The sequence below is a fragment of the Venturia canescens genome, chromosome 3, assembly GCF_019457755.1.
Source record: "Venturia canescens isolate UGA chromosome 3, ASM1945775v1, whole genome shotgun sequence".
Classification (NCBI taxonomy): domain Eukaryota; kingdom Metazoa; phylum Arthropoda; class Insecta; order Hymenoptera; family Ichneumonidae; genus Venturia; species Venturia canescens.
In genome coordinates this window covers 7,891,107-7,919,088 of record NC_057423.1, presented here as the reverse complement: position 1 = coordinate 7,919,088, position 27,982 = coordinate 7,891,107, and the positions used below count along the sequence as shown (strand labels likewise).

Sequence of the window (27,982 nt, the reverse complement as noted above, 5' to 3'; positions counted from 1 at the left end):
GAGGGGCCTCGCGCGGGGGAGCGTGAGTGAGACGGGCTACGAACGAGCTCGCCACTTAGTGCTCCGTGCGCGAATTGTTGTCGTTTCGTGAGAGTTTTGCTCGCTGGTGCTGCACCGAGCAAAGAGCAAGTTTAAATGGAAGCTGAAGGAGATCGCGGAGACGAGATCAGATCTAATATGGGCAAATGCGTTGAGAATGAAATTGTCTCTGTGCGAGGATTTACGCACGGGAAACGTCGAGCGGGTTGGGCCCATCATGGGTCCGGAAGACCCCCGCAGAAGGACCGGAAAGTATTCGGATTTCCAGGATAAATAAATCCCACTTTTCTTGAAGAAAGCTTCTAACAATACTCTCCCTACGACGATTCTTAAGATTTTTATTCTTTCGAAGTCTCTTCACGCGAAACAAGAACATTTTTAAAATTGCATTAAACAATGGAAATCGAATATTTTACGATTGTGTGTTTCTGCACTTTGCTCTTTCGGTTTAAAAATATTGCCAACTTGCACTTAGAGAGATTCTTTAGTCGCATAACTAAAAAACAGGAGTAAAATTGTTTTATAAGTGATGATGAAAAATGAGGAAGTATCGGAATTGAGCTTCGAGATTGTGAAGTCTAGACAACGCTCTCCGTCGCGACAACGTTTTTTTCGTTTATTATCATTTCTTTTTTCTTCATTGCGTCCTTGTCTGGGAGCATTGCGTTAGTACGCGCTTTGGTAACTCGCGGGAATTCCACTCAACGTCGTCATTGAGTCGGTGAATTACGTTCATTCATTCACTGGGCTCATCATCGCTCTCAGATCCCGGACGTCCCCTCGCGGTTCGAGCTTTTGAGCTCCTCGTCGTGGCCGATTTTTCGTAGAAATTCACTTCAGAGATTAAACTTGTGTGCACGTAACGTATAACTGTATATTTACTATTGCATTTAAGTGACATTAATTAGTGGTAAAGTGGAGTGTTGGCGTCAATGAAAGAACGGGGAATTTTCGACTCAGCCGAGACCGAATGTTGCTCGAAAACATTCGATACATTTTTCTTTTTCGATTATGCGAACCCAAAATTTGCTCGTTTGATTGATGATCTTAAGGAATCTATCCTAATTAGACAGCCAAAAAAAAATTATAAATATGGACATGAAAAGTATTAGGCCTCAAAAATAAACTCTTAAAATACACAAGAATTTTTTTTTATATTTATTCTACTCAGTTTTCGTACAGAAAAATGGAGGAGAATACAGGTCCAAAAAAGATGCGCTTTTGGTAAAATCTCTGGAACGGATGATCGGAGAAAAAAATAAAAATGGTTTCAGATTCAATAGGTAAATGGCTATAGCGCATATCATACGATTTTTGATTTTTTAAAAAATGACAGAATCGCGGCCATTTTTCCAAAAACTACGAAAAAGCACGTTTTTTGCAAAAAAAAAAAATAGTTTTGCTCACAATTTCAAAATTTGAATCATTTTCGCTGTAACTATAGTCAAGAACACGTGGTAAAGTTTTGGTAAGAATCGGTTGAATAGTTTCGGAGATTTTATCAACGAGCCGTCGAAAAACGTAATTTTGAGAAAAACGCGTTTGAACGAAGGCCGGCACGCGGCAAAAGTACACTTGGATTGCTCGGATCTTTATAAAATTTTAGTATGACACTTTGAAATAATTTCCGAAAAATGCAATAAAAAGATCGATTTGTTGAAAATTCTAGTTAGGGTAGAGCCCTTAAACCAGGAAAAAATCGAAAATAACTGAAGAAAAATGGGAAACGAAAAGAAAATTGTAACGCGATCGAGAGAAATGTCGAACATGAAGGAACTTTCTTGGTATTTTTTATCCGAAAATTCCAAACTCCCAAACACCTGTCACTACAAAAGAAACCCGTTTCGAGCACAAAGTTTCGTCACCACCGAGCATAATCGATCGTCGAATGGAGAAAATTTTCACTGCGTTGTTCCGCTGTCGCAGACACGAGCACGTAGAGAAAAAAAAACGGTCACGTGTCTTGAGAAACACAAAAATGATTGCAAGTGGCTCTCGTGGGAGATAATAAAACGCTGAATTCCGTTACCCCCTTTGAGAAGTTGTACAAGAGAATAAAGTGTACAAAGATATACAAAAGGAAGGGAAATATGCACGTTTCTTTTTATTCGTCGAATCGATAGAAAACTGCGCGCACAAGCCGCATGCCTCGTTATTCGAGTGTGAAGAAAAGGGCCACTCGATACGAAAAGACAGTCGAGACGAGCTCGGGGGTATTGTTGCATAGATTTTTTCGTTTTTTCATCCTTGTTTTTTTTTTTTTTTTTTTGGTTTCCTTCGGTGCATACGATTCACCGCAACTCCGTAACGGTTCGATGCCGCACACGTGACATCACGTGCCTCACCTCAATGGCCAAACATAGTCGCGAACAGGTGGCCTCTCTAATTATTATACTTCGCCCTCGCGTCCGCATCAGGATTTCTGTCCTTTTGTCGTTCGTGTTGTGTGTGTAAAGAGCCGATCCTCTGTTTATCGTTTCATTCAATTTTTTTAGCTGATTTTTTACGTCGAAATATTCGCTTGGATTCATCGAAGAAACGAGCAGTTCACGCTGGAATATTAAGGGGGTCGTGCTTTAGAAAGTCAAAAAGATCGACTGTTTTCAGAAAGGTTTTTTGCATAGACGGAAATAACTGTCAGCGTAGCGAACTTTTCGGTATAGTTTCAAGGATATTTCAAAAGTACAAAAACATTTTTTTCATGTGAGAAACGCCAATTTGTACATGGCTTATGCGCAGGGTTTGATTATCGAAATTTCTCAGCTGCGTTCAATGTGGAGATCGTAATTATTGTTTGCAACGAAAATTTCAAATTTTTTTTCCATTTTTATATATTCTCTTTCCATATGAACCTATGAAAACCCGAAAAAAATGCGAAATTCTATATTTACAGAATGTTGAAGCGAAATTTTTCTTCTTTAGAATCGTTTTTTTTTTTCAAACTCATAAATAATATAGAATTTCGCAATTTTTTCGGGTCTGTAAAGGTTCATATGGAAGAAAATTATATGAAAATGGAAAAAAAAATAGAATTTTCGTCTCAGACCCTGCGTGCATAAACCATGTACAAATAAGTATTTCTCACATGAAAAAAATGTTATCGTACTTTTGAAATATCCTTGAAACAATACCGAGAAGGTCGCTATGCTCAGTTATTTCGGTCGATCCTAAAAACATTCCCGAAAACAATAAATCTTTTCGACTTTCTAAAGCAGGACCCCCTCAATCAATAATAAGAATGCACTGGAGATAAGGAGAAAAATTCTTTGAGACTTTGTACAGTGAGATGTGATTTACTTTCGACGGAGGAAAATTAGAGTATCGCCAGACATTTCTCTATTCTGGTTAAAGTATCGAACGAAGCTTGGAATATATAGTTCGACTGATAATCAGAGCGCATTCTCATTGTGCGATACTAATGATGATGCAAACGTCTTTTTCCCAAGTAAATATCCTTCGCAATGCTGAATATCGCGGCTTTGCCTTCCCAGAACTCGAAGCTCTCTTTCGCCAGCGCGCACAGAGACTCATTACATACCATACGCATTGGCCAGATGAGGGCATTTGGTTTATTGTGAGAAGATATGCTAATTGCTCGCGCTATCGTATACAGGGTGTCCCAAAAGTGAGAGTAGAAAAACCCTCGGGCGTGTGGATCGTGGCATTCCGAGTGGAAAAGTCCTCTGCCATTTTTCTCTGGGATCGAAAATGCTCGAGTTATCGATGAATTATAGCGAGGGTCGATGGGAGGCTCCGCGAGGAAAAGCTGTGGGCCTCTCGCGAGCCAATGGGAGTTCGCGCAGGCTCCAGGCGTCGCAACGCCCCACTCTGAATCTTCACTCGTCGTCAGAACCCACCGGATTGGCCATCGGTTGTCTAATCCATAATTCGTTAAGGGTACATTCCAGAAGAAAATGCCAGAGGACTTTTCTTCTCAGAATTGAAGGATCTGTGGAGCGTTAAATTATTGGGAATCGGTTGGAGGACAGCCTGTATAAGTGCACAGACAAGACGAAAGATAGAGTTGAGACCTCGCTATAAAAGCTATTGCTCGGGCTCAACACGCGTGAAATTGTCCGCGCTCCGTGATAACCCTACCCTCTTCCCTCATATACATTACCATATCTTATACTTTCTCTCTTTCTCTCGCATTCCGTATATTCTTCTTGCCTTATTTGTTCTCCATGCAATCGCAACGTAGTATTTATCCCGAACGAATTGCTTCAGTTCCCAAGCCTAAGGATTCGTTCCTGTGTATTTAGCATATTTACCAGTTTCGCACACACTCCATTCTCCCGAGGAATGATTCACGTTTGATTCCCCATTCCCCATTTCTTTTTCATCTCCGTACTCATCTCTCTTCTCCCTCGCCATCCTCATAATCCACATATGGGAGCGATAAAACGGTTATATTTATTTTAAAACATTACTTATCGTAGCATTAACGCTGCGAATCTTTAACTTTGCGAGTATTATTTCAATTTATGTTTTATTCTCTCTCCTCACACTAAACGAATTTAGGTGTTCCGATGTTGTTATTTTCTTCTTGTTGTTTGTTTTTTTTTTTTTTTTTTTTTTTTTTTTCATCCACCACAGAGAAAGAGGAGATTCCCAAATTTGGTGCTTCTCGCAAAGCTCCGTTAAGGTTGTGTCCTGTTGCCAAGTGTTTAGGGCATTAAGGGGGGCCGAGGAGAAGGCGCGCATCCACCACGTTATTCCCGACGGTTTTAATTACTGCGGACAAATTCGAAACCGGAGACGAGGAGGGACGTTGTTGGTGGCCCTCTCGTATTACCTCTGATCCAAAAACTCGTATACTTGCGAAACTCTCTGTCGCCTCTTTTTTCTGTCTTTTTTAACTCGTCCCGTGGGCCATTTTGTCTCGAAGAAATTCCTCGCCGTTATAATCATCTTCTTCTCGTACTTGAATAATCCAAATTTAGCGGAGAGTGTGTTCTTCAAAAGTGCTCGAAAGGTCGACTATTTTGTAAGTGGAGTCGAAAGTCAAAGGATTTTTTCAAAATCATTCATCACACATTTTTCACAACGAATTTTTCTTTCAGCTCTTCTGAAAATTCTTTCAATTTTCCACTCGTTAGAATGAGTAAGTACCCGCAGAATAAATAATGAAGATTTCCGAGCTTCCGGGAACCACCATTAAGGGGGAAACGAAACAAAGAATACGGTCCCATTTACGGAGATCTTCAGCCGTCCTTTCCTCGGCAGAACAACAGCCAGAGAGAGAGCGAGAGAGTTTTCCGCAACGTCATGTGTATTTATAAACATTTTATTTGCCATAAGCGCAGCGCTGTTTTCAGGCTCGGACTCTTACTTTCAAATATGCAAATTGTTGTTACCGAGTGTAAGAGTGTGCGTGTCATGCGTCACTGCACAGCGGAATTTTGTGAGAGGAGAATGAGGAGATGGAGCAAGGGGCGGGGGGGGGGGGGGGGAGAGAGAAAAATGAGGCGAGAGTCTGGAAAAAGAGGAGGACTGGTTCGATCCAATTGCGCCGAGTCACCGTTCGATTAATGATATATTCGCGATTGTGCGCGTTGCGTATGCTCGCATGACGCTCAAGTTTGCAACGTTGGAGTCCGCAACAAAACGATATAAAAAAAGCCTCCAATAATTCCAGTAATTCCCCAATTTCGTTCCCTGTCAAATTCGCAGTTCTTAGTTTTTCAACCTGAACCGATATCTTTCACCGACCTCTTTTCCCATGCATATCCGAGGCATCCGCGCGATCGCATTGTTTCTCGAGCTCGTTTTATCTCGCGATTCTCCGTGGTCGTAGAGTCTGCGGCTCCCACAGGAGAATCTTATTTTCTCCGGGGGGAGAAAAACTCGCGATAAAATGGGGCCCCTCGTCTCTGCGCTCTGCACCGCGAAATCCTAATTCTGAAATTCTTCCGATAATCGTGCGGGCGTCACGGGCAGTTAAGACGATTTCGCGTTTTTATTGGGGAATTTCTGAGTGGGAAATATTTTAGTGACGTAACTTGATCGAGGGAAATTAGCAAGTGCGGGAAAAGAAATCGACGAGAGGAAAAATCGCGGATCGTCTTTCCTCCTCGGGCCATTCCAGTGGGTCTTCCCCTGAAAAATCCTCCTCCGTAATTCTATCCTCGCTCCTCCCCAAAGGATTCCCTCGGCATAAAAAAGGAGAAGGAGCGAGCATATATACGACCTAATGGTTCGGCAATAATGTCTCTTCTCCGAGCCCACGATCAACCGCATGTGCAGTCTTAAACAGCCGCTATTTTCGCTCCCGCTCACCGATCTCCGTATAAGTGCGAGAGCCGGAGAAAGAGAGAGAGAGAGAGAGATCAAGGAGGGCAGTCGTAAAGTAACGCGAAGAGACAACACCGACTGGTTGTTCGACTCACGCGCAAGAGGTAAGAACGAGGAATCACGTATTTGTAGGTGTCTTTTCGAAGCGCAGGGTTCAAAGTGATGCTCGACGAGAGAGATGGCGCAGTGAGCTCGCACCCTCGCAGCCGAGAGGACGGACACCGCGGCCTTAAGTTACCACCCGCGACACACTAATTTATGGAGGCGCCGGGCTCGTGCATTCTTCCTCGTCGTTCCGTAGCTCTACAAATATAACGAAAGTGCAACTAATTTTAGAAACTCTCATTGATTCTTTGGCAGGAAAAGATTTTTTGCTGGTTCGTCGAATCGGTTTTTAGCTCACAGGCATTTCGGAAGGACCCGAATGAAGAATGGGAAAGAATCGAGGGCTGCTAATCTCTTCGCCATGCCACAATGGACTTTCAGATTGTTCGATACAGTCGCAGCTCTTAGTCGTCGTCGTCGTTGTCGTCGTGGAAGGTAATGCGTCTCTGCCAGGGGCCATCGTTCGCTTGATCCGCTCACCTTCTCTCGATGCCTGTGAGAATCCTGTTCGCCAAAAAGAGAGTATAAAGGAGCTTCGAGTTGGTGTGCAAAAGTGTTTTTGTACCGATGAGATGAGGGAGAAAATACTTAGCATACGTCACGATAAGAGCTGTATATATACGCGCTCGCATCATAGTCCTTTCGAGATGTTTTGCTTTTTTCTTTTCAATCTTTCGCCTTCTCCCGGCGATCTCTGTAAGCAGCTTGTACCATTCGTGCCGTGAGGCAAAAGAGAATAAAGGGTTGGCAGGGAGAAGCGAGAAGATTCACTCCGGACGGAAGACGCGACTCGAGACGCTCGTGATTTTGCTGCCTCCTTTTTTAATACTGCACATCAATGAACGCCGCTCGGACTTGATGGATCGAGGAATGTCGTTAAATCATTCGATCTACCGGCCGTTTGACACGTGCACGAATAGCCTATCCCGGAATCGACTCGAGAAAAGTTGTTGATGATTTTTTTATTCGATGGACACGCGGCCCTCGCGGGGGGGTTTCCTCCACTCAATTTTATATGCAGCTCAAGCTTTACCGCAAATTAATTAAGGGTTTATGTACACTTGTGGAAAATGTACACTGTTCGAAAAATCGAACATTTTTTTATTAGGCATTCTTCAAATACAATGTCTGGAGAACATTCTCACGAAATTCCATTAAGATGGGCGCATTGGATTCGTAGCTGTGCATATTTCAACCGACCGAGCGGTGCGCCCGGTCGTCTCATACTTGAATCTTTAAACCCGATTATCTCAGAATCGTCTTTTTCGAAAAATACCTTTGCGGTGGGTACGATTACTAAAAAACTATTAATCCGATCTATACGAAATTTAGATCACTTATTTATTATGTTAATAGCTAGGGCCTGGACGAAGGATTTCGTATTTAGTTGGAAAAAAAATTGTAACAAAACAACCGAAAATTTAGCACCTCAAAGAGTGAATTTTTTGTTAAAACTGTCGTCATGTTCTTTAATCATAATTTTTACAAATCCTTTTTCCAGGCCCAGGCTGTTATTATAATAAATAAGTGGTATAAATTTCGCATGGATCCGATACTTTTTTAGTTATCCCGTCCACTGCAACTGATGCTCAAAAAAAGCTGCCACTGGAGTACAGCTCGAGTAGCGCCATTTTGAGAAATTTTTTGATGAAAAAAATTACACAAGTACACGAACATATGTACTAACGAATCTCGTTCACAGTTTTTCAATAAACATTTATTTTCTTGTCCAAAAAAAAAGCCAAGAAAATCACATTCTTTGCCCGTTGCAAGTGAATACAAGGCCTTAATATCTCGAGATTGATGCTTCCTAGGAAAAAAATGGCTAACGAGTTTTCCCTCGAGAATTTGATGATTAACCTGGACATTTGTGTTCCCAGGATCTCAAACACTTTGTACAGAATCGAGATTAGAATCCCTCCAGCGAGTGGAAAGTTTCTTCGGGTCTTGCAATCGTTAATTCGTACTCTCGTGCAGTTATCATTGATGTTGCAGCGCATGCATAACACAAGAGAGTTTCGCGCGGCGCTTAGATCTCAACGTTTCGCCCATACGCCACGGTTAATCGAATGATTAATGAATATTAAAGTATCGCGAGTTCGCGAACGAGCTCTCGACCGCATATAGACCATTGATTTAGCTGTGTCGAGTACTGACCAGCAGAAAGTCTCGAGCACTACGAATTCGAAGCTTCAATCGATTCACTTACGTCCTTCAAATCCTCAACAATCTGCTCCACTGATTATGTGTGTATGGATACGATTAGCCTGGTGGAAATTCAAACAAGCTAACTCACCAGCCATTTATATCTACTAACAACGAGCTTAATGTGTTTTGCTTACGGAGCAATACTCACTTCATTGCCGGCGGGTAAATTCAAAGGATATCATTGACTGAGCAATATTATTTTTTCTGAACCATGTCACAGCTTGATTATTACACGAATTAGTGGCAATCAAAGCGTTCTGCAATGCGCCAGTGCTCGTACATAAATTATCCGCTCATTCGTGAGGCTATTATTTAACAATAGTTCGCAGCACTTTTGGCTGGTACATCTCAGTGAATATTCTTCGATTATATTTTCGAAGACCTGACCGACTTTTGAGAAATTTCGTTCCTTCCTCGATCGAATCTTCGATGTTTCGTTAGACGGTGAACGTCTGGAAAATGGCTAGTTCATAAAAACGACTTTGAACTTTCTCCTCGTCTCGAAAGCTCAAAAAATCTTGAACTTGGCCTACCCCCCTTGATCGATCATCATCACTCAATGTTTCGCTCAAATTGGATGGGCCTTTCAACAACTTCGAGTCTGTCGATGCCGGAGGAAAATAAGAGATTCGAGACCTCGAAGAATTTAGAATCTGGAACGCACGTCGAGTTACTCTTCTCGACTTACTTGTGAAATGGCGTTTCTGAAGCGAAGCCAGACGCCTGCTTTTCTGCCCTGTCGGACACACATCGCCCGCGTTCCTGACCAATAGATCGTATCTAACGTTGACCTTGCGGTGTAGCATTCACCACCGATTCGAACGCGGTACGCGCCCCCTATGAAAATGTAGCTTCGTGTACCAATGCATATCCAACGAGGTGACTAGTAACGCGAGATCCGTGTCCCATATGCGGGTGTCACATATTTGAACTGGCCTTGCTATCGAATTATTTGCATTTCATATGGAAAAAGCACTGCAAAGATTGCACGTGGCCTCGAAAGTAAAGGGAAAAGAGTGAGAAGATTTTCAATTAAATTTGGCATCGTTTTTTTTCGTAACTTTTTTGACAATGCTGCACATAATTGGTGCACAAGATTCGGTGGACACTCATTCCATTTTCGCGTTTACCGCTTGGAATATTGTGCAACGATACGTGTCGAGCAAGCATCGCCGGGGCTGATCCGTTAATTCATCAGTGTGTGGTTTTGCGACGAGAAATCCTATCCACAGATTTTCCAATTGCCTCCTTTCATTTTCCTTGACGCGTACCACTGACCGTGAATTCTCACTGGATCGTGTGCCTCCTCCGCGCGTATGATAATAAGTAGATTATGATTTACTTGACGTTCGAGATTTTATCTTAGCTTGTTGGAGGATTTCTCAGAGAGGAGGGTTCTCGATTCAACAGAGCATCGGATCGTGAAGTTTTTCTATTCGGTTACACGAAAAACAGTATTTTTCAGGTTTCATGAAATTCTTCGCCTTCGAAGTTGTTCCGGGAACAAAGATTTGAAAAATCTGAAGCGAAAAGTCTCCGGGCATTTTTATCTGGGACGAACCGTTGAAGAGAAATTTACTGATTTTGTGGACAGCCAATGGGACGCTGCGACGCCGAAGCTTCGGCGGGCCCCGCCCATCACGTGGTCATGCGCTCCTTCCCCCTCCACGCGACCCCCCAACGCAGCGTGGAGCAACGAATATCTCGAGAACTACGCAGCGGACAGAAAAATCGTAAGAATCTTTTACTCTCAGAATTTCGAGGCCGATCGATCCGGAGACCTTCCAAATGGATTTTCACGACACCCGGTATAATAAATCGCTTACAGATCCCCCCAGTCAGAAGAGCCTGGAGTAACAAAATGTTCGTCATGTGTGACCGACGCTCTTGACATGTGGGTCAAACTCGCGACGTATACGACGTGTGCGCGCGCCCACCACCTGGAGCCTCGGACTGTACTTCTTTATGTTGCAGGCTCCAAGTCCGGAGCGTAAGCGAGCGAGCCTTTCTCGAAGCACGGGTTTGTAAGAAAATTGATAAAGTGGGTCATGTCGAGGTGAGATATTTCGGGGACAATTTTACATCGTAAAATGTTTGTTTAGTAAAAAAGTGTTTGATTTTTTGTTACAATTTAATTATGAAATGAAGCGAATGATAATAAAAATAATTCGGTGAAAAATTTATCCCCAAAATGGTGTTTTCTCTGTACGAAAGAGTGAGTAAAAAATGAGGTTGTTCTCTTTTGGTTCTCGGTTCGCTTTGGTAAATTCGAGCTCAAGATTAAACTTTTTAACGAGAACATAAAATCCCGGGCACGTGTACACGCGTGCTCGTGTTTTTTGGCGAATAATCAAGAAATAAGAAAAGCACATGGACGCCGAGGAGTAATGGGACGAGGATGTTGATGACATTGTGGCGTGTGGGGCATAATGAACGTGCTCTTAAGAATCCTGCGTACACGAAGACGAATAAAAAGTAAAACAAAGCCGAAGAAGAGGATGAAGTGAGGCATCGAGGCTACGGCCCAGAAAGCAGAGACTGAGAGTCCCCCTCCGGGGCATTAGCGAGCTCAACAGGCCCACTTTGCGTGGGAGCATATCGCCCAAGGACTTGGCTTCGTACCTACGCCTCTATATGCACTCTCGAGACATGGATAAATGACTGTTTATAACTCCTCTTCTGGGTATGCGTGCCTACAAAATAATGAAAACATTGAGAATGTCATTTTATTCATTGTAGTAGCCTTCGGAATGGGAAAAAAATGATAAAATTTTGAGTATTCCATTGGAAGATATCGACAAGATGGAAAAATCGTGAATACAAGCAAGTGGGTTAAAAATAATTCATTCACAAGTGAGTTTGAAATTTACGATTTATTTTGTGTTTCTTTGCCCCCCTCATTAATTTTCGTTCCTTCTTTTTCATCTTCTTCTTCTTCACTTTTATTGTCTCCCAGATTTATGAACTCTTTCTCTCTTTCACTGCTTATTTTTTCATTAAGCACAAGCGCTTTTATGTGCATTTTTATAGTTTACTTTTAATTACAACGTAGTAGGACGTCGAGTTATTCTTCATCTTGAAATCCATCATTCATTCGAGTTGATTTTTTTCGAAGTATTTGGTGCGTGCAGTTGTCGCTGGCGCGGAGGATCATTTGGTTGGAAAATTGAGTTTTTAATGGTTTATTATTCTCTGGAGGAATGGAGAATGAAAAAATTTCTATGTTTATTAAAGCAGTTGACAATATTAATTGAATTATTATTATTTCGTCGGTGAAGTGTGGGCAACGGACTGACGCCTTAAACTATTCGAGGAATGCCATTCCCTTTCTCATAAGGGGTGAAAATCTCAATAAATTTCAAGGATCAAGTCGACGAAGGGATTTCGTAATTTAATCTCAGGCTTTAAATCAATTCGTGTCTCGAAATCGTAAATTAAACGAGTGGACGATCTATTTTCGTGTACAAAGTGTACACGAAACACTTTACGTGAATTTGTTTCGAGTTTCATGAGAAGATGAAATAAACAGTTTTAATGATAGCTTCGCAAAGAATCTGCGACAGTATATTAGGCGGTTTGTCGTCGCTGACTCGACCCGTGAATGTTATTATTAGGGGCCATTATATTTCTGTTGCTCTCCATCCAGAATTTATCCCTCTCCCTCTCTCTCTTTCTCTTTCTCTCTTTCCCTTTTCCTCTCCCTCCCTCCCTCTCAATCTCTATCTCGTGTGTCGTCGCGTGCGGATATTTTCGTCGATATAGAGCTCGCCAAACGCGATTTCTAGCCGGACACGCGGGAAAAAAGACAAAAAAAAAAAGATACAGAAGAACCGTAAGAATGAGAGAAAGTGATAAATCGAGAAAAAAAACTTAGGAGAGATGGAAAAATTTACTATTTTATGAGGCTCCGTCGAAAAGCTCTTGGACATTGAATTTTCCTTAAATTCCAACGACAATCGAAGAATTTAATGAATTTATACATTTCTTATCCTCACGACACTGGTTAAGTCAACGAGAAATTGGCAGGTGTCTCGATAACCATAAAAAATTGTGTCTTCGAGGCCAGCCTCAAATTTGCACAAAAGCAAAGCACTTGGAGTTATGAAATACGAAAACGCAGACTCGTCCGTAATTCGTACGAAAGATCGATGATACACGAGTGTACTCGGCGTGTTGTAAATATCGCTACTGCATTAATAATACACTGACCGTTAATTAGCATTTTCTCCAAACACCTACGCCGTTGAACGTTTCATGAAAATTGCAAATCTCCGAGCGGGACAATCTTGCGGCGCCAGTCGCAATTTTATGAACGCGCACACATGTACCCACATTTTACCAACGGTTATGAGCGAATGAATATTTATTCATGATTTATTAAGTCTTCATGCAGATTGGGTTGCGGAACCGTCAATCAAGACGCACACACCATTATCTCTCGCTCTCTCTTCTCTCTCTCTCTGATTTTATTCAAATGCAATCGATTGCATGATCGATAAAATGAAATGAAATAATACTCCCAAACGATTGTGCAATTACTGGGTGCTCGGCGACTTTTCGAACAGTAATTACCAACGAAATGCTCGTGAAATCCTAATAAACCGTGTGATTGTTCATTGCATTTGCACAAATGAACTGAAACAGCGTCCTTTAACCTCGAAAGTGATCGAATTTAAATATGATTGAATTTTTTGTTTAGAATATCGAGAGTTGAGATGCGGCGAGCCCTGGCTTGGAATTTCGGACGCCTTTTTCCCTCATCGCGCCACGAGCGTCGACCAAGAGCTGAAAATTGCTGTGGAAGTTTGTCTACCCTGATTTTTCGGATACAACTCATTCTCACAGTCAACTTGCATCGCGCGCAGCTGCAGTGATTTGAATTTAGAGTATCCACTATCGTAAAAATGCTTCTGGAATCGCGCTTTGTCCGTTGGCGATGAATCAACGGTACATTGGGCGTTGATCCTCTCTCGCTTTCCCTCTCTCTCTCTCTCTCTCTCTCTCTCTCTCTCTCTCTGGCTCTCCCTTTGTTTTTAGGACACGAATTTATCTCGTGAGGAGATCAGAGGAAAGCCTTTGGAACACGTGCTCTTCCCTTTTGCACATGACTCCGCAATGGCGATTTCGTTCTTCATCCAAGCATTTTGGAATCTCATATAAAACGTAAGCGTTTCATGTCGAAGTGAATTTCTTCATGAAATTCAAAATCGCAAAGGTGGTAAAATCGAGAGTTTCGAGAAGAAGAAAAATCACGTTGAACTCTCTTCAAAGAAATGATTTTTCGAAATATCATTGTTCCAATGTTACTATCATTCGATACAATTATTTTCGTCGAATATTCTCAAACGTTTTATTTACTTTTTGCTCTATTTAATGCTGAGACGCAATCAGCGAGCTCATAAATCCTCCTTGTAGGCTACGATTTTCTGTGATGAAAGGGAAATTATGCAACGGGGCGTTAATTCACGGGCGCGTTTCTCTGCCACTGAGCGCGTGATTCGAGACGCGCGCGGAACGAAACGAACCGAAGAGGAGCATATATTTGGTACGTATATGTATGTAAAGTATGGAGTATGCGCGAGGGAACACTAATTACGAGCAGGTATAACCCTCCCCGTACTCTCAATTCTCTTCTGAGTGCTCTTCCTAACGCACAAGACTTTTGCCCACGAGAATTAGCGCCGTAACCTTTGAACATCTCTCGGTTGAAAGTGATGCTGAAATCCTTCCACATATCCTTGCTTTTATAGTTATTTTATCTGCCACTTTTATTTCGTACTCCACTATTGCGAGGCAATAAAATATGCATAATTAAATGAGCGTTCGTTTTAATTTTTCTTCCATTTTACATTTTTTTTTTTCACGTAAATTCGTTTTCGCAGTGGAGATTTTTCAAAAATATTTCATCGTGATTAGCGTGATTAGGTGATAGAAAATAATGAATTTTTGTAAAGGACACTCCGAAGAGTGGATTGATCGAAAGATTCGATTTTCCGGCTCGAACAAACGTTTCTTGCTGAGACAGGAAAGGGGTTAAATTAAGGAAACATAACTTTTTGATCGAACATGAAATTTTGTTGAATCGATCAATTTTTTTCGTAGGACGCAATGACAAATGCGCTTGGTCAAATTCGGTTTTGATACTTTCTCGACGAAGTTCCTTTGCGGAAAATATTAGTCCGATTGTTCGAGTGGAATCGCTGGAGGACGTGCGAAAATGATTAACGGGGAGCGCCACAAGGGAAAGAAACGTCAGGTGTTTGAATATGGTTAAACAAGTTCGAGTGAGTCGAACCGTTACACTCGGCAGGCAAAGGTTTTAATGAGTTACTTTGTTGCTTTGATATTGAAGAGATATTGAACGGATTGAGACAAGTGAGAAAAAGTGAATCGTACTCTGAGATTTTCTCGAACAGGAACAGTGAAATTTGTAAAAATCCCAAGTAAAAATTTGAAAAATTGAGCCATTGTTGAAAATCTTTTGGTGCTCATTCTCTTCCAAGTGCTTATCCGCAAGAAAACATTGGATAGTTGGGAGCTACATGTCGATACAAAAAAATATGAATCTAATTTATTTGACGTGGAGTAGCCACGATAAGCGAGCAGTAAAAAAAACGATTGAAAAATGAACTGATAATTACGTATGCGAGGAAAAATGTTGGGTTTTGAACAAACGCTTAATCGTTGTCGCAAATGCGATACATTACAAATTTTTTCTGGTCACGTTTCGTGTTGGTTTGCTTGATTGTTTTCCAATCGATGATTAGAGCTTCACGCCAATTGCACGACCACGACGAAGCTAATTATTGAGGAATTTATGCGAAGAGGAAAAATTAATTAAAGATAGCACAAATAATCTAACAAATTAAAGAATGTGACGAGATAGCATTGTGCTTCATTTACACGTGTAAGAATGTTTGACAAAATTTTGTTGATAGATCAACATTGTTGCTTCGTTAAAATAATTTTTCTCTCTTGTTTTAAGCGGCCAAGATCAGTATATAAAGCGATTTTTTCCATTGGAATGTCACATCTACGCGAAATTTCCTTCACGAAAGGTCTGACTGTGAGAAATTGTGCTTGGAGATTCATCGTTTCTACATTCCACTCCGCTACAGTTGCAAATCCGTTCACGTAAGTTGTTTTTAAGCTTGTTTAAGGTAGATCATGCTTGAAGGATTGTATTTTATGGGTGTCTAAGTTGGGTTGATTTTTAGTTCCTTATTGAAGATATTATCACTCTGAATTAATGTCAGAGTTATTCATTCAAATTTGTAAATACATTTTTTTAACTTTTTTTTTGGCGCATGAAATTACAAGCCATTAATTAATCGGGAATCCATCACTGACTGAACCCCAAATTTCATTCGTCCCTGGCTAAAATATTATAGTTTTTCATTTAAAAAATCGCATTAGAGAGGACAAAGGGTAAACACAAAAAGGGAACTGGATCAGAAAAAAGTGTTAATAAAAAGACGGAAGGCTATGACGGGAATGAGCCAAGCCAAGAAGAAACAAAATGCCGAAATAAGCAAATGTGAGGTTATACGAGTGTTCATTACCAATTTAGTTCAATCCGTAACGTAATATATCTTTATTACTAGTATTTTCAATCGTCTTGAATTGTTTCCCAGACCTTCATTATACTTCATTGTTATTGTGTACGTTTTACATAAACTTGGTCCGAAGCGTTCATTCGATATATGGAAAGATAAACAATTTTTTACGTACGGTCCCTATAACCTTGTGTATTTTTCTTCATACTGAAACACGTTTATCTAAATAATCAATAAGACGAACCCCTTAAAATTTGATACGTGTATCAGTCGACTAGCCATTTGAACTCAGTAAATTTCAAGACTTTCTTACGAAAATCGTTTAGTGCATGAACTACCTTAAAGTTGTCTATTCGTATTACGTTCTAAACTTAAGCTCTGATCCGCCATTAGGGTGTTCAAATTTGATCTTTTTTGATTTTTTTTTCTTCAAATTTTGACTGAATTCGTTTGTTCTGTTCCTCACTACCTTAAAAGTTGGGATTTCAACCGATTGGAAAACTGTGAATCATAAATTATTAATAAGACAACGATTATAGAATAATTTTATTTCAAGTGACAATCTTTTGGCGCATAATTTTTTAAAAATAACTGTTGGATCGAACGTTAACGTTGAGATAACATTTTTCACTTTATATTCTATCCATACATACGTAAAAACGTAATCGAACGTCTGCAAAACTTCGAGTTGAAGAAAAAGTGGGATTAGAACCAGATCGTAACGCTGGGTCCGCTTTATAACGCTGGACACCCACGTTCGATGATTTACTGGAGTGGTCGCAAGCAGCGAATCCAATTCAAAGCACTCAGATCTAATTCCAGGAGCTGTAGGACGATTTAATATCATGCGAATAAATCGAAGGATTATCATTTTTGTCCCTTTCGTTGTCCCCGTCGCTGATCAGTTTTTTCTCTTCATTTTATCGAGCTTCACGGTATCTTAATACGAATATCAGCGAAAAATAGGTCACGGCAAATGTGTGTGGGTATTTGCGTCCCTACACAGTGTGTGTCCCAAAGGATTCTTCAGATATTTTCAGGACACTTGGATCATGAAATTTCGAAGAGAAAAGTCCTCAGCCATTTTTTTCTACGACGCTTATTCGCGACGATATTCCCTTATCAGTCCCTCGGCCAATGAGCCGTGCTTCCCCCACTCCGCGCGCTTATCACTCCTGCCGCGCATTGGTCGCTGCACTAACCGGTCGATATCTCGTCAACGGTGCATCGGAGAGAAAAATGGCAAAGAACTTTTCTCTCCAGAATCTTAAGATCTATCGATCCCCTCAATACAAATAGCGATTTCCCGGACACTTTGTATGCCCCCATAAAATCCCTTACCATACAAATTCCACGTACCGTTACTCCGTGCTGACGCCCTCCCTAAGCTCCGGCGTGAGTGACGAGTCGACTCATTCCTGTCCGCACGCTCGCGTTGAGTTTTGAATGAATAATCAAATGTTTTCGCACTCGGCACACCGGAATAAGCGCTATCCTCTCGTAACATGCAGTTGCCGTAATGTGGCGCGCTTACCTTTCAAAGTAGAGAAGTTTAAGATCGTATCGTTGAGCGAATTACCAGGAGTGATGATTAGATAAATCTACTTATTCATGTTGGAATACTAATTTGTAACCGTGACGACAAGTCTGCGGAGGGGAGATTTCCTCCTTCGCTCTCATTACATTCTGTCCGAGGATAAAAATAGTATAAAAATGGAGAACTGTTTTCACTGCAATACATTTCCGCTGATTGGCTCGCCATTTCTCGTCAAGCGAGAGCATAGATTTGTGACGAGTCGAAGCATCGTCTACTTCACGTATTCTCTCGGTTTAAGTATATGCAGGCGTAACCGACTGCGCGCGGATTACCGCACGAATGCGGAAATGTTCGAGCACATGCGTATATATATACGAGCACGTCTGCAGCGCCTATGAGCTAACGTCTTCTGCTGGCTGGATGCTGGCTAAGTTTTCCCTCGGGTCTCTCACTCCCAACGTTTTAAGCATATTTATATATAAACTAACGTGTACACGTAAACGCACGAGCTTATAATGGACGTTTTGAATTCGCGATCGTATTCGCACGCGATTATTCACGGTCCCGCCCATACCCGGATAATTGCACGTCAAATTAAACGACGTCTTGGACGGGAAGCGGAGCCATGCGGATGAAACGCACTTGCGTGCATCGGCTCACACGTACTTGACGAGCTTTGCTTTCCACAAATTTGTCATTAAAAGTGATCTAGAAGGTTGTTGCGCCCCAGATTTGCACACATTAAATAACGCAATTATTAGCCAGCGTTTTCGACGTGAATGCACAACGAGAAGGAAATAATCGACGCCACTAAAGTCCATGTCGCATCGATCTCAGCGTCGAAACTTCCAGAAGTAAATCAATAAAAGAAGCGACTAAGCGAAGTTAGGTCTCGAGGCAAATGAACCTCGAATTTGTAACCTTTTTAAATAAACTTATTGTTTACTTGTTGCAAAAGTATCGAGTTCGAGTTCAGCTCTTGTCGGCCTTAATCCCTCAAACACTCAGCCTTGTCAATTCTCTTGAAATTAGTCAAAAAACTTTCGCGCTGAGAGACTCAAAAGAAATGCTGCGATCACTGATTTTCTGTTTGAAGGATGAAGCCACTGATTTTGTTTCTCTTTTATACGAAAATGTATATAAATCATTGTAGCGTGGAGAGACTCGAGTATTTTTAGGCTCCAAGATTAATATTTGCCTCTGCACACGAGATTGCTCGAACGCTGCATTTGTACGTGCACAATAAAAGCATTACGTTTTACGGTATACAATACAAATGATTTCTGCACGCGCCCAACTCGTTTCTAAATCCACCGAGTGCAGCACTCTCGCGGCGTGCATGGTTTTTCCTCTTCCTGCTCGCACGTATCTCTCCGCGGGTCGTGACCCCTTTTCTCGTATACCGGATTCCCATTGTTTTCACGAGATCTGGACCACACATCGCGCAGATTCGAGACAACCTCGGCGCGATGCTGTATTTATCAGCTCTATATCAAGGCAGTATTAACACTATACAAATACGATGTACCGTTAGAAAGTTGGAAAACACGTTTATTCGGATAAGCAACATTTATTATTCGACAATAATTTTCATTCGTTCATTTATTCAAAGAATTTTATGTACGAATAAAAAAATCACCGGTCTGTTTCGGATCGACTAATTCTATTTATCAAATATTCGAATCTCAGAAGCGGATCAGAATTTAATTATTTAAATGATCATAATCGTAATAAACATTATTATTCAAAATATCCATGAAATAATCATGAAAATAGCGATGGGAGCCGAACGACCGCTTAATTGTGTGCGAATTTATCGAAAATATTTAAAAGCCCCGCATTTTTTCGTTGGATTCTCCCACGATAAGATTCGTACTTTTCTCACTCGTATTAAATATGCAAACAGCAGCCAATTACAGGAATGATATATGATTATGGAATTGAATCAGGGAAATTCAGAAGCGCGTTGGTAAAATCTCGAGGGTAGAGTGATTTTTTGTTCGATTGCTTTTTTTTTTTTTTTTTTTTTTAATATATATATTTCTTTCTTTTTTCCGTAAATGTAAATGAATACTGTGTGGGAAGAGTTTCGCACGGGGATTGCAACATGGAGGAGGTTTTTGTACCTGCGCATACGTAATTATTACACGTATGGAAATACTAAGCACGTAAAATGGCGGCGCTCTTTCGATCGTCAGCTGTTACCGCGCTTCTATTTTATTGCCTTTAGCGCGCGGCGTGAGATGGCTATCGAAATTAATTAGATGTTATACGAGCGATTTAATCGCAATGCTGCGGGTTGTTAAAGATCGTACGATCAAGCCCAACGTCTCTTTATCCTGACTTCCACACCCGATTAAACTTCACCGAGTTTTCGATACGAAACCCCTCCGCATTTGTACGAAACTTGTTAATGCGATTTTCAATCAGAAATGCGTTATCGATCGACAAGCTGATACTTGTTTGTGTGCTTTCTTCGATCATCATTCGTCGGCTTGTTAAATTAATCATTATTTTAAATGAAAGTATAAACATTTAAGGCCTTACGTACGTCCAGAATTTTCAAAAAAATCGATTTTTTTTACAGATTTGTATTCTCTATAGTTTTAGGCGTATTTTCGTGAAAGTCGATTGTAAAAATTCCCATAAGTCATACAGTTTTTAATAACTTTTGATGCTTTTTTTCTAAAAATTCGAAATTGTTTTCTCCATAGTCTGTCGAGACGGATTTTTGATATTGTGGTTAAAAATTTTTATAAACGTCATTAAAGTGTGACACGACACAAAATGCACGCTTTTTTTTAAACTACCGTAAATTGCTAAATTTTTCGAATTTCAAAAATCCGGCTCGACTGACTACAACTGCAACTTTATTTTACAAGAACTTCTTTACGTTTTGCAAATCTATGAACGTTTTGAGAAGAAATGATGCTGACCGCGGAGCAACTTTTTTTTCATCGTGCTTCGGGAAACGTGATTTTTTATGTTGCATTTTTTGACAAAAAAATGAAATGAATTTTTTTTACAAACTTTAAGTACTAATGAACAACGTGTAAAAATTATTTTTATTAATTTCTATTGCCATCTCTTTTAAAAACAGTCTTTCTTTTAGCGCGTTTAGGCACGGCTGCACGTATGTAAGACGTTAAAGTTTCTAATAGTTTGTTTAAAATAATTCTTTTGTTAATGTTAATTCAATTAAATGAAGACTCATCAACATTTTTTTTTATCAGCTAATCAACTAAATTCAAATTTCATTGATTTTAATTGAACGAATTATTATTAATTGTACGGATGAAAAACCTCGGTGCTTCGAAACGTAAAAACTTGAGTTAGACTTTTCTCATGAAACAATCTCCGATCGTTTTACGAGGATCTAGGCGCATGTGTGGAATAAACGTGCCGATTATTCGCATCGGTTCACGCACAGGTTTATCTCGCTCAACTTTTTTTTCCATTTCTTCTATAAAAACAAAGGCACTGTACAGGGCGTCCTGAGTTGAACCGTGACTGATTTACACTTTAGTTTGGGACTGAATTCTGTGCTGAAATGATTTTTCGACTAATTTTAGCCTGTTAAGTAATCAGCCTTCGATATTGTAGAAGACTCGTCGTTCCACCGGGTTTTTCATGGAAACGGTCAAGCGTAGAGCAAAAGTGCATAGAACCACTTTGGTAGAAAACGAAATTTCCCACAAAAAAGCTTAAGGAAAAATTTTTCTATCTCCTTTATTTTCGTCCTGAGAACCGCTCGAAAAATCATTAGGAAGTTTTTGGAGAGAAATTGTTGATCACTCGAGCTGGAACATCCTGTAAATATTTTTAAGGGATCCTCGAGGCTGTATCGAACACTCACATCCATGCTGAAATTTTTTTACAAGCTGAGACTTTCACAGAAAAGTATGGAAGAATCAAGAGAAAGAGAGAGAGAGAGAGAGAGAGATGCTGGAACTCGCGACATGGCCACGACCCGCGTAATCTCGCGTTATTGCCATTAATTGCAAAGCTCTCGAGGCGAATACCTGGATATTACAAATCGTTTACGCCGAGATGCCACAAGACCCCTATTAAGCGCAGTTTTTGTTGCCGATGCACGGATCATGTTGAAAACATGACGTTAAAAAAAGGATACAAACGAGCCGTAGGCAAGATCTTCCTCGCCTAAAAATTCGCCCCTGATTCGCGTCTTTGGCATCTTCGTGCGCCGAGAATTCCTCCCAAATTTTTGGTATCCTCGGCGCTTTTAAAAAGCCGCTGGAGGCACAGGTCGATTGGTATCACTTAAAAAATTTGTGATTACTTTCAATTGAAATAAAAAAAAAAAATACATTTTTTAACATTAATTTTTACATTTTTCCAATACAATTTCAAATAAAACTTGAAAAAAAGCTTTTTTATCGTTCTCCCGTAACTCCTTATCGAGCGTCTTTCTTTCGTGTTTTTTTTCTCCGTTTCGTTATAAATTTTTCTCCATTTTTCCCATTCTTTCGTAATCGGTGAGTACTCGCATCAAGTGTTTCTTCCACAAGAGAATTTCCCGGTTCCCATATAACACGATTGTCTTTATATACTTACGGCCCCGTGTACCGCCGGACTTTTCTACTGCGATTCCCTCTTCCCCCCTTAAACACGAGGTTTGCGCGGCTCGCGTGCGTCCGGGGAAAAAAATTGCTGCTCGTCTTTTTCCCCCCGTTCTGTGTACAGCCAGCGTACACGAGATAACAATATTTCAGGGGAAACCGTGAAAAACAAAACGACGCTAATGAGCCTTGCAAAAAGACCGACAGGAAGTATCGGTCCAGGGACCGAGCATGTACGAGGCAAAGGAAGGGGCAAAATCTTCGCAACTCGAGGATTTTCTTTCATTGATCGAGTGAATTTCACGCAAATAGACTTTTGGTTTTCGCACATTTAATCACCTAAGTTTCTCGAATATTCATTTCGTTTCATTGACTTTTGAGATTGAGAAACACAATCGCGATTGATGATTTTGCTGATTCTGTTGGCCAACCGACTCCTGCTCAAATCTTCTTGAGAACGTACAAATTATCTCGGTATTTTAGTGGTTGTTTAGGCGTAGGTTTCAAAAATGAAGAAACGATCGTAAAATTGAAGTTAGAGGCGATTGCTGCAGAGTTAATACGAGGCTGTATAAGTGGCTTAGAAGAATAATAAACGAGATCGAGGCAATTTCCAATGCCACGAGGATGTGTAATCGATGCTAAGTTACAGAAATACAAAATCTTTTTTTTCGTTTTTTTTTTTTTACCGAGCACACGAATGCGGACCATCTTTATTATTTATTTCAAGATTCTTGCCAGTGGAACGAGATCCCTTTGAAAAAAAAACTTTATGGTGGAATGATTGTAAATAATTGCAAAAAAAAGGGTTGGCAGACTCTGTACACCACTAAAATATACTTAAAAATCATTTTATGCTGAAATAATTGGAAATAATAGTGAAAAATTGGAAATTACAATGTTTTGCTTCGTTAAACGTGCAAGATTATTATTTATTCTGATATGTACGGAAAAATATTTTACTTTGAACGAACTGAAGATATTTTTATACTTTTATCTTTTATTTTTCTTTTACGATCAGAATTATTGGCGTCTTTCAATTCCATGCTCTGGAATCTGCTTCATTTAATTTTTTCCTCGGTTTGATATTTTACAATGTTAAATTTACGGCGCCAATAAATAATCTAATTAAATTGCAAAGTTCTTCGCCATGCATTTCAACCGCGCACATCCAATCGACTTTGGACGCTCGATGAACGCACTGCTTTCGATCGCGGTAATCGCAATGGAACGTCTTTAGCGATCTGTATCGATCGCTCGCCAGGATCTCATCTCCCGTCGATTGAAATTTATCGCGCTCTCGTTGCCGCGACTGATTGTCGGAAATTTTTGCACATCGACCTAACAAATAAACACTCTCGCATCGTTTCTACAATGCCCCGTGTCTCACTATCGTATTTTCGTCCACTGGGCTTTACACCAAAACTATTTTATCTCTGAATAAAGTTAGTTTCGGTCGCGGAGGCAACAATTTTTTGACAGTTTTTCTAATTGCAAAAGCCATCTACGAACCTCGAAATCTGTTTAGGATTGTGCTCGATTATATACGCTTCATCGCAGAATTTGACGTGTCCAGATGCACTTGCAGACCGATACATAAAAAGGCCTCTTGATGCCTATAAAATACTATAAACGGCTAACGGAATGACGCCGAACTACTGTGAACAGTATAAACGCGGCTCTAGGTACGGATGCTGGGAATGCGAATTGTGCTGATGAAGGCCTTATCCACGAGGTTTTGGCTCGAAAAATGGGATTTGTTTTCGTTACCTTGAATACAAGTTTTTTGAGCTCTGTTTTTCGGGAACAACGTAGTTGAGTCTTTGAGTCTTAAGGCAGTAATACTCGGATATCTTGGTGAAGTCGTGACCGTGGGTTTATTTTTGGTATCTGATTAGGCGAGATGCGCACTTAGTTTGAGTTCGTCACCTAAGTCGGGCATTATCTTCGTTAGAATCGATAATGCAAATATTAAACATCGGAGTAACCGTAGAGCAAAATAGCTGCGAGAAAAATAAATTCGGGCTCGTATTTGACATCGAACTCACAATAGAATTTTCTTCATCTAGAAACCAAGGAAAAATTCTATGATATTAATATTACGCAGTTAAGTATTTCTGTTTAATGTTTGCCTATTTATTGAATTGTTGAAAGACGTTTCTTCTGCCAAACGCAAATGTTTCATTGATATAAAGCGTTAGCGTTACGCAATAAACTCACGTCGACGTGGAAGAATAATTCGAATGGGGCGAAGCTCTGAAAAAAAACTACAAAACGAAAAAATTCGGTGTAAACATTTGTTATCACGAATACAATTAAAGAATTTGAATTCGATACGCCTCGAGATATTGAAAATTGTTTAAAATACAGCTATTGACGTCGACAAGGAGAAAAATAAGTCGAATAAAGTTTGTACATTGTTCCGAAAATGGGTTTTTACAGCAACTACTCAAATAAGCCGGGAAGATGTTCTTTTTTCAACGAACGATAATTCTTATCATCAGAATGTGTTTCCATAGATATAAATTTGACAACTGTGTCAACCTATCATTCCACGTCGAGTCGCGTTCAGTAGAATAAAAAGGGCTGCTCACCCCTTTCCAGCAGTCAATTTCTTATAAATATCTTAACGAGCTTCACCGATTCAGTAACGTTGCGTAGAAGAGTTTCGAGTAGCTCGAAGGTAAGTTTCAATTGAAACCATTATTGATAATATGTAACAACGATTTATAAAATATTTATAATTTTTTTAAATATTTTTTAATATTCTAAAGGATGTAACAGCCCTTCACTGAAAAAGGGATTGATAAATTGAACTCACCAAATGCGATAAACGAAAATGTGTTAAGATTGATCAAATTTAGTTAAACTTGAACACGTAATAGTTGATCTAATAAAAACAATTTGGTTAATGTAACTACATAGTTCTATCAATAAATTACATCACAGTTTTTCAATCCAATCACATTTCGGTTGTTACAATAATTTTTTTTTTTTTTTTTGAACTCGTATAATTATGTATTTTTATGTGTTTTTCGCGTACCCAAAAGTAAATGGGTTATGCCCTTTAAAATTACCAGATTTTAAGAAAAATATTACCCGGAAACCACCAGGGCCATCATACGCGAAATAACCTTCTAATCCTTGATGGACAGTTTTCTATTGAAATTTCCCATTCCCTTTTTTACTTAGTTAGTAATAATTTAATGTAGAAATGGCGTGTTTAAAACAAAAAACCAAAATATATTATAAACACAATGGAATTTAATTTTGGTCGGGAGATGTCTCTCGTTCTTACTTAATGATTTGATTAGAGACATCTCCCGACGAAAATTAAATTCCATTGTGTTTATAATATATTTTGGTTTTTCGTGAGATTGCATTTTTTTTTATTATAACTTTCATTCTTTATACAATCATTCAACTTCGACAACTATATTAAAAATTTTTATTGTATATAAATGACTCACTTACCATCAATCAATATTAACCATAGGCATCGAATCTCGAGGGAGTTTTACTTAACAATTAAATGGTTTCTTATCTATCTTAATTATATTTCATTTATTTTTTTATTTCAGTCTTTTTAAAGTTTGCTGCTATTTTCTCAAGAAAAAGAGTTTGAAGATAAATCATTTTCTGGAAACGCATATCTCTTTTACAACGGTGTTTTTTTTTCTAACATTTATTTTTTTTCTCGACTTCATTTTATTTTCAATACCCTCTACGATTTTTCAGTCGGGAGTTTTTAAATGTTTTGTTAAAACATTTTGTTTCAAGTTTACTTCTACTTTCTTAAGCAAAGGAATTTAAAAATAAATCATTTTCTGGAAACACATATCTTTTTTTTACAATGAAGTTTTTTTCTAACGTTCCTTTTTTTTCTCGACTTCATTTTATTTTCAATACGCTATACGGTTTTTCAGTCGGGAGTTTTTTAAATGTTTTTTTTAAACATTTCGTTTAAAGTTTTTTTTCAATGTTTTATATTTTGATTCTCTGCAATTCGTTCTTTGGGATCATTTACATTGTTCCGCGTTTGTATATAGATGACTAAACAAAAGTGTTTTTTTTTTCTAGATCTGTCAATTAATTCGCCATGCGTTCTTCACTGTTCTTTCTCATGGTTCTGGCTGTGTTTGCAGTAAAAAGCGTGTATACAGTTGAGGTGCGATTGTGGTACAGACCTTAAGGAAGATCATCTAATACGGAGTAAATCGAATGAAAAAACTGTCGCGACATTTTGTTGGTATTGATACCTGCATAAAAGTTTTTGTTGTCAATCAATATCTGTTCGTTCATTCGATTATCAGATGAACCTCCTTAAGGGTTACGATATAAGACTCACGGAAATGATGAATGTGAAAGATAACTTTTTCCGTTTTTAGTATGGTCATGAACAATGTAGGCAGCATGGTTATGTAGGAGCGTGTAACGTGAGTTTCAAAGGACAATTCTCTAAGTACTGATTCAGTTTTACATTTTTTGCAATAACATTTTTTTTCATTTCTATTTCAGTACAATGGAATTTCAGTGGTACGAAGGGACGAAAGGTGCCAAAATTTCAAATGTGCTTCTCAAATATCAGGGAATACATATAGATACAAGGGCATTGGACCCGCTGCGATTGGGACCAAGTGTGGTCCGAATCATGTAAGCAATTACCACTCGAATAATTCTTTCATTCGAATTGATTTTCTACTTTGATCAGCGCAGAGTAACTTGATTCACTTTCGGATCGATCACGATGAAATCATCGGTTTTCTGTTGTACAATTATTTCATACCCCTCCTTTTCCAAATATGGATGCCAGTGGAGATATTCTTCTTGAAATTTTTCCACGATAAGACAAAATAATTTGAGGAATCGAAAACCCACCATATGACCATTTATTGTAGAAAAATGAGCTCCTAGTGTCATTATTATTGGCTTATTTAAAATTTTAAATACTCAGTTTTTGTTTGTATTTAACGGTATTAAAAAAGTGATGATTTTTTATTTCAGATTTGTAATATAGAGAACAGGTGTGTAGCTGACTCTAACGCAGAACGGTCACATTATTTGAATTGTTCTTAAAAGAGTTCAGAAACGACGGTCAAGAGACGGCATCGTATATGAAAGTTTGCCCGGTGTATTTGTTATTCTGTTGACCGCACAAGCGACTACTCATTTTTGATGGATTTTTAATCGTATATTTATTCAATGTTTTTTCTAATCGAGAGTCGTGAAATAAAAAAAAAAAAAAAAAAACTGAATGTGCTGTAATTTGAGTAATTTTGTCGTCGACGCGGCGCCTAATTTTTTCCCTCAAAAACGAGCTCCATTTAAACAACAGGAAAAAATTGTCGTATTTCAATTTTCACAGTACATTCCTAACATAGTAGAGGACATTGAAATAGGCGGGAATAGCAGTCCGAAGATCCTCAATGGTTACTATTGGTTGAAAAATATTTCGATATTCTTACCATCTTGAGATCAGTCAAAAGAGTAACAATTCCCGTTCTTGATTCGTTCACTCAATTTTTCCGTAAGCATTCGTTCGTACAGCAGCGCATTCTGTGCAGCGATTGTTCATGTTTACGATTTCAAATGAATGTAGTCGATACTAACGGGGACCCCTGAAACTCAACCGAATAAAGTTTGCCGATTTTTCGTCAGCAGTA

The 27,982-nt window shown here is 39.4% G+C and overlaps 1 long non-coding RNA gene across 2 annotated transcripts; it reads left to right on the top strand.

Annotated features, from left to right (window-relative positions):
* The first annotated feature begins 883 nt into the window (after positions 1–883).
* On the top strand, positions 884–27,982 carry LOC122407788 (uncharacterized). 2 transcript variants are annotated; one of them, XR_006260282.1, is made up of 11 exons: positions 884–898; positions 10,112–10,379; positions 10,475–11,499; positions 13,346–13,809; positions 14,062–14,191; positions 14,749–15,021; positions 15,632–15,780; positions 26,400–26,487; positions 26,708–26,755; positions 26,838–26,972; positions 27,324–27,982. It is a non-coding gene; the product is annotated as an uncharacterized lncRNA (long non-coding RNA). The 2 variants fall into 2 exon arrangements; XR_006260283.1 differs by lacking the exons at positions 884–898; positions 10,112–10,379; positions 10,475–11,499; ... (1 more) ...; positions 14,062–14,191; positions 14,749–15,021 and adding an exon at positions 15,539–15,553.